Here is a 7,168-nt window from a genome sequence, read left to right as displayed (position 1 = left end):
ACCTATAAGTAGTCGAAAAAAAAAACTTAGGTGAATTTTCTTCAATTTCATTTGATTTTGACCATAGCAATTGGACAAAAGTCTAGCTTGTGGTCTAGGAGCTCAATTGAGGAACAACCAAAAATATTTAGAGGTCCTTAAAATGGTACATTATTGCATGCAATCTTGGAGGTCGCCACAATAAGCAAAATCCTCTTCATTAATAATTCCTTAAGATGGTCCATCATTGCATGCCAAGATGACACCAAGATAAATAAAATTCTCCTTTTTTTCTTAAATGACTCTATAAGACATGCCAAATCAGAGGCCCCTAATGGTGCCTTGTACTATACATGATTTATACTAAAAAGCCTTAAGAGACTCCATAACATATGGATCATAAGATAAAATGTAATATCCATCATTAGGAATTTAGGAAAATTTTATTAGAGATTATTAATTTTAATTTGATAAGCAATTATAAGTCTTAGAGTGTTTAAGAGAGCATTGGACAAGTCAAGAATTGGATTGGAGAAGTAAAATTTCAAGTATCAAAATTTCTTTATGAACATCATGGTGCTGGGATTGGCAGCATCGTGGACATTGAGCTCTTGGATGGAGGGGGGAAATGAACATGCGTTGCGGCATTATGCGATGTCGCTGTGGTGGGCATCTGTGGTGGGAAGTTTTAGATAAAAATATTGTAGGACAATCTATTAGATTCTCTAGGAGCACAGTGGCGTTGCGGAGTTGAGCGACGTGGCACCAATTTAGATTAGTGGTTTTTAATAATAATATATCTAAAAGCATTTTGCAAAATCACATTCCCTAGCCACCTTGCCAAAGAAGAAGAGAGGTGAAGAAGTGGGGAAGAGAGGAGAGAAGATATTCAGAGGTCAAGAAGTTGAAATCGTTCATCGGGCTTGTTTAGAGTATTGTAGAGCATAATGTAGAATTTTGAGCTCATGTCTATGATTTCAGTTCTAGTGATTTTATAGAATGGATAACAACGTGTTTTTCTCAAGTTTTACGATAACATGTTCTCATGTGTCTTATTTTGAACATTTTGACTATATGAAACCAAATGTTCACCCATTGGTATTTCTTACACAAATTAGTGAGTATAATGTTATGCATATAATGCAACTTTTATTGATAATTATGGCAATTCTTATATCATTTAAATATTGTATTGAAAGCATAAATTAGCTACTGTTGCATTCATGATTACATGGCATAACATGATAGACGTTTTCAATCATGAAAGTGCACTCTCTAATATATTACAAGTACCATATATGTTCTATTATGACCTCATTTGTCTAGTATTGATGTGGGAGATATCCTAGCTTCATTTATTGCAAGCGGGTGTAGAAGGTTATGTGGCACTGTTTTGTTCTGATTTTAGCCCCACTTACTACATACAATTGTGGGAGATTAAAAGGAGCCATAAGTAAAAATGGAGTTATAAGAAAACATCAAAACATGTATATTATATTCATTGCATTACATATATTAATATTTTAATGCAACAAATACAAATGACATTCTAAACTAAATATTAAAAATTGTTAAATCTATATATAATATTGATGAAGGGAGCAAGTCTAGTGCAAGTAAAAGTAAATATTCTGTAATGTGCCTGAAAATTTCTATGAAAGTGGTTTTGCAAGTATAAATGATAAACTTGAACCCAAGCATACACTGGAACCCTAGTAATTCATATTATGTTTACACTTTGATTACTCTTTACATGTTATTATACTTTCCTTTAACTAAATATTATTTAGTATTTAAAATTAGATATTGATACAAGTGATAAGTTAGGGAAAGAAGTCTAGTGAGCTAGTTGTGCTCACCATGTTCTTTCTAATATTTTAGGCAAATGGAAGGGTTTGACAGAGAAGAAAAGTGCAGAAGCAGAATATTCGAAGTCTTGAACTTGAGGTATTAGTTGTTGTAATACAGTTTTGTTTACTATGATGTATTGATAATTAGAGTTAATTGGATTAGTGTATATATTTATTATGAAATAAAAAATGTTGGTATTGCTTTATTATTTGGATTTTATATTGATTATGGTTTTCTCTGTTGGTAGCTTAGTTATATAATTATAAGATTTAAGATTTCAATTCTTTCATTAGATTCTAAGGTGTCACAAGAAAAGTGGTAGAAAATGTCTCCATTTTTTTAGTAGTATCAATATAGTATGTCAATTCAAATGTCTCAAAGGGTGGTTAGTGTATGGCAAGATCAACACTAGAGATTTCCTATGAATGTACATTATCATATAAGCCCCATAAAAACACAATACAATAAGAGATGGAAACCCAACCAAAGTTGATTAACTAAAAGATCGTATCAACATTATTTCATATAATGTGAACTCTCTCTATATATATCTCTCTCTAACTTAAATACTTTAATTTCCACCTCTTCAATAAGAACTAATTGTTTCATATTATTCTACATCCAAGTATCACTCTTTCTTTCTATAAACTTAAGGACCTGCTCTCTATCTATTTAGTTTCCTCATGAGGACAATCCTAAAAAATCCTAATCATCCTTCTATATGACTTTAGGGGTCATGGTTCATTAATCTCAATATGATGATATAATCAACATCCAACAAACTCTACCTAGCAAACTTAAGGGTTTTCTATAAGGCCAAGCAGTAGAAAACCTATCAGGATTGGTCTAATTTTAGCTTAAGTGGTTACGCAAGGCACCACATTAATCTCTAGTCTATAAATAGTGTATAGCTTGACGTATGGAGGAACCCCTATAAAAGCCCACATTAATAAATGAATAAAGAATTCTTGCAGCTCCTCTCTCTCGCTTCTCCCTTCCCTCTCTTTCTCTCTCATTCAAGAATTCCTCTAAAATTCTTAACAAGTGGTATTAGAACCTAATTGAGGTGATCAAGGAGGAGGAAGTGTTCTATTAATAAAAAAGAGGAGGTCATGTGCATGGTGTTCACGTGAGTGATCTTTCGATTCACAATCGGGAGCGAGCAGAGTATGCGAAGCGCAGGTCAAACTGCTCAGGGCGGGAGGATGGCCGTTAGACACAGGAGCAAGAAGATCTGTGTGTGTGCGCAGGCAGACTCGCTCTGGTGGATGCACGAGGGCCAGACGTGCATTGATGCAAATGAGGGATCAGAGCAAGTGCGGATGCCTGCATATGTGTAGTAGACCAGCGCAGGCATTGTGCCGACGCTCGTAGGCATAGGGCGAACGAGCACACGAGGGCTTGCGATTGCAATGCGGGAGCAAGCTTCTTCTGTGGATCGCCATTGCATGAGAAGGTTGTACAAACCTAGGGCTTGAAGGCCAAAAGGAGCACACAAAGGCGCGATCCAAGACGAGCACCGCCAGTCGAATCTCGCCAGGCGAGCGCGTGGTTGAGTCGCTCATGAAGATAAGCCAAAGCTCCCAACCAAGAAACCAAAAGGAGTTGAGTAACAATAAATTAAAAAAAGATAAGAAGAACATGATTATTTTCTATCTCAAATGAAGAATTTTTTTCTCTTCACCCAAAGCATGCTTTTGTGAGGGCTAAGGATTCCAAGCATGCTTTCGTGAGGGCCAAGGATTTGGAATAACTTTTGAGGATAAGGAAATATAAACATGAGAGACCTATGAGAGCATAAAGTTGTTGAGTGTTCTTTTACATCAGTAGTAAGAAATCATGGGAAGAGACTATGATAATAAAAAAAAGTTGACAAAAAAAACAAGAGAAAAGCAGAGAATATTGACAAAGATGAACTGTATTTATGGCAACCATCTCTCATTTTAAGGAAATTTAGAGTTCTCAGTGACAAACAAAATAGCTAATCATATTATTTTTTGAGATTTTGAGTGAATTAAATATAAACTCTCACACACATCACATATTTAAACTTTGAACTCAAAATCTATTGATTGATAGCCTAAGCTCTTAACAATTAGATCAATATGAATTACATGCAAATCATATTGTGAAGAAAGAACGAAGCTTTAAAGGGTGAAATAATTGACCTTGCTACTCTAGTTTTGTTAAAAGGGTTAGCCTCTTAGAAGAGAAATATTAAAGAACTAAAGAGAAATTATGATATCCTTAAGACCTAAGAAAGGATATTTATATAATTGGGAACAAGAAAAAAAAAAGATATATATATTTTGGATTTTACAAAAAATTAAAAAAAATGGCTCTATTTTTAAATTTTATGTCATTAAAATTTAGTCATTCCTATTTAAGGAATTTTTAATTAAAAAAAGGAGGTATAATAAGAGACTGAATAAATGAGTAATTAAATATTTTTTCCGAATTTGAAATTTTGAATTTGAGGTGAATCAATCCCTAAATAAATTTTTATTTGTTATCATTTTCAAGTTTTATTTATGTTTACCTTATCTTTGAAATTGTTTTTAAATATTTCAAAGTCAACTCTGACACTTTCAAATCTGAACAATACCTTTATAAATATTTTAGGGTTAATTAATAAATTTGAGCTAAATTTTTCTAATGTGAGCTAAAAAATATATTTAAGATGCTCAAGGCTTTTAAACTCTCAAGTTTAAAACTAATGGGAATTAAAAATTCTTTCAATTTGAAATTTTTTGGTTGACAATTTTGTTGGGATCTTGAGCATCTTTGAACTTCCAAATATTAATGTATACAAATAGGAGATAAACATATAACTCGCAAAAAACTAACTTAATATGCATGAATTTCCAATTAATTTTTTAGATAAAACACTTATTTTTTTAATTTATAGTAAAATTTTTAGAGCTCAAATTTCTTATAGCCATTTCGATCTCCAAAATGAACGAAACACAAGTCATCGCAACACTAAGATTTCGTTTGAGACAGCTTTCTTACTGATTTCTAAAGTAGATTTTTAATACATAAAATTTTAGAAAGCTGTTCCAAATGAAGTCAAAGGCTTCGTTGGTACAACTTTTTTTTTATGCTTTTTAAAGCAATTTTTTAATTAATTGAGTCTATCAGGCTAGCGATGGATGATATTGTCTATAAACTATTAAATCAAATAAGGTAGGTCCATTATTGACCAAGTGTTTTTAGGTCCACCAAACACTTGCTCGAGCAACATTAGCTTATGTTCGCAAGCATAGTTGCTTGACAAACAATGAACTACCACCTGACAATGGCCATGGCATAATAGCCTGCCACTTGACATTGCTTGCTGATTAGCATTGACAATTATCAACAATCGCCCAAAATTTCTTATTGACCGACATCAATGTCTATCATCTCCAACTAAGGAGGCCAATTGGCGCTCCTTCACCGACATCAGAGCTCCTACAAATAACATCGTTTAAGATTCTTTATAGATTAACATTTGTCGGTGCACCACTCATTTTATATGGTTCTATTGAATTTTTTCTAATAGTTGTCCCTTTTTAGAAGATAGATTGGAATAGCATTGTAGCCTCCTAAAATATTCGTGGCGTTAGAGAAATATAAAGTTTAACGTCTTAGCTTTGTAGGAAGATCTAACACACAATCAGATGAGAGAGATGGTGTATCATTTATAAGAGACCAAAAATTTTTCGTTGAAAATCCCGAATATGGGAAAAACTATGGGGTTTGGGCCTAATTTGAATGAAACCACTGGTATTTGTAGTTGATTACAAATGAGGCACTTCCTTGGGGGGAAGGCCATGGCTTGATGTAACAAATATACATCATATGGAGTGCATTACATGGTGGAAATAGAAAGAATCGCTATTGAATTGTTTGTTTGGTCAGAAGGGCCATAGTCGGTGGCCGACAGAGGTCGGAAAGACCGTAGTTGGGTGACGATGGATGAAAGGACCGTAGTCGTCAGACGACGGAGGTCGGAAAGACCACAATATGGCTATGGAGGTCGGAAGGACCGTAGTCGGCTGGCGACGGAGGTCGGAAGTCTGACCCCAGGCAGAAGTTCAACGATAAATGTAAGTCCAGCGTCAGATAAAAGCTCGACGGAAGTCCGGTGACGGGCATAAGCCCGACGACTTGTGGAAGTCCGGCGTAGGGTAGAAATCCGGCAACAGGAGAAAGTCCAGCTTCAGGTAGAAGTCCAACAAAAGTCCGGCAATGGGTAGAAGTCTGGCGTCGGATAGAAATCCAACAACGGGCGAAAGTTCGGTGTCAGGTAGAAGTTCGAAGAAAATCTGGCGATAGGTAGAAGTTCGGCCACGGGCGGAAGTTCGGCGTCGGGTAAAAGTTCGACAAAAGTCTAGCGGTGGTCGAGGAGGAGTCTCATGGCAAGAGAACTCAAGTTTCTCTTCTTCCTTCTCTCCATCATTGACCCCCCTTCCATGAGAAATGAGGGGTATATTCATAATTTTCTGAGAGTGGCATGTCCAATAAATAGGAGGAAGATCAAAAGTAATTTGGGAGTGGTTTGAATGAACGGTCGATGTTGATTTCCTTGATTTTGAACCATTTAATGAACATTTGAATGTCTTAATTATATCAGAATTCGGCGATCTTGAGCTCATTGGATTTGTCTCGTCGAGCTGCTCGATTCGACTATAAGCATGTCACGTTTGGAAACTATTTGGTAATCCAAATTATGGTTTGAACCTTCCAAATGCGCTTCAGGTCTTTGATTTGGACTGATTTGGGCTCAGATTGAATCGAATTGGGTGTCATTGGGTTAGTATTTTCAAGACGTTCAATTCGACTATAAGTTTGCTAAAATCGGAGTTCATATAGCCTCTTATTTAATTTTTGAAGTTTCAAACTCGATTTTCCCTCAAGATTTGTGCCCGATCAAGATAATTTTTTTGATGTTATATCAAGTATAACATAGACGAGAAGTAGTCAACTTGGGAATATCGTGTAAGTTAGATTATCAGTTGTATGAGCTAAAATGCAAGTGAACATCAACCTAAAACTATTGAGTTTTGAGCCCTATACACTAAAACTATGTAATTTTGGCTCTTCATGAAGGCTGTCAATATCAAATTTATATGGAATGCTTATTTTTATATAAATTTAATTCAGTTATTTAACATGTTATTATATTTTTATTTATGAATTCCTCTTGATTAATGACTAGTTGGGAATGAGTGATGGGCGAAGGCGACAACTCGTTGTTGCCAAGTCCAGAAGCCAGATCATGATCAATGAAACTTGGGGACTAGCTTGGCAATGACTCTTGGGCACTAAGCCCCTTGTGTTCAATAGATCAAAC

This window comes from Dendrobium catenatum, unplaced genomic scaffold (genome assembly GCF_001605985.2).
Source record: "Dendrobium catenatum unplaced genomic scaffold, ASM160598v2 fragScaff_scaffold_1639, whole genome shotgun sequence".
Classification (NCBI taxonomy): domain Eukaryota; kingdom Viridiplantae; phylum Streptophyta; class Magnoliopsida; order Asparagales; family Orchidaceae; genus Dendrobium; species Dendrobium catenatum.
This window is presented reverse-complemented; position numbering follows the sequence as displayed.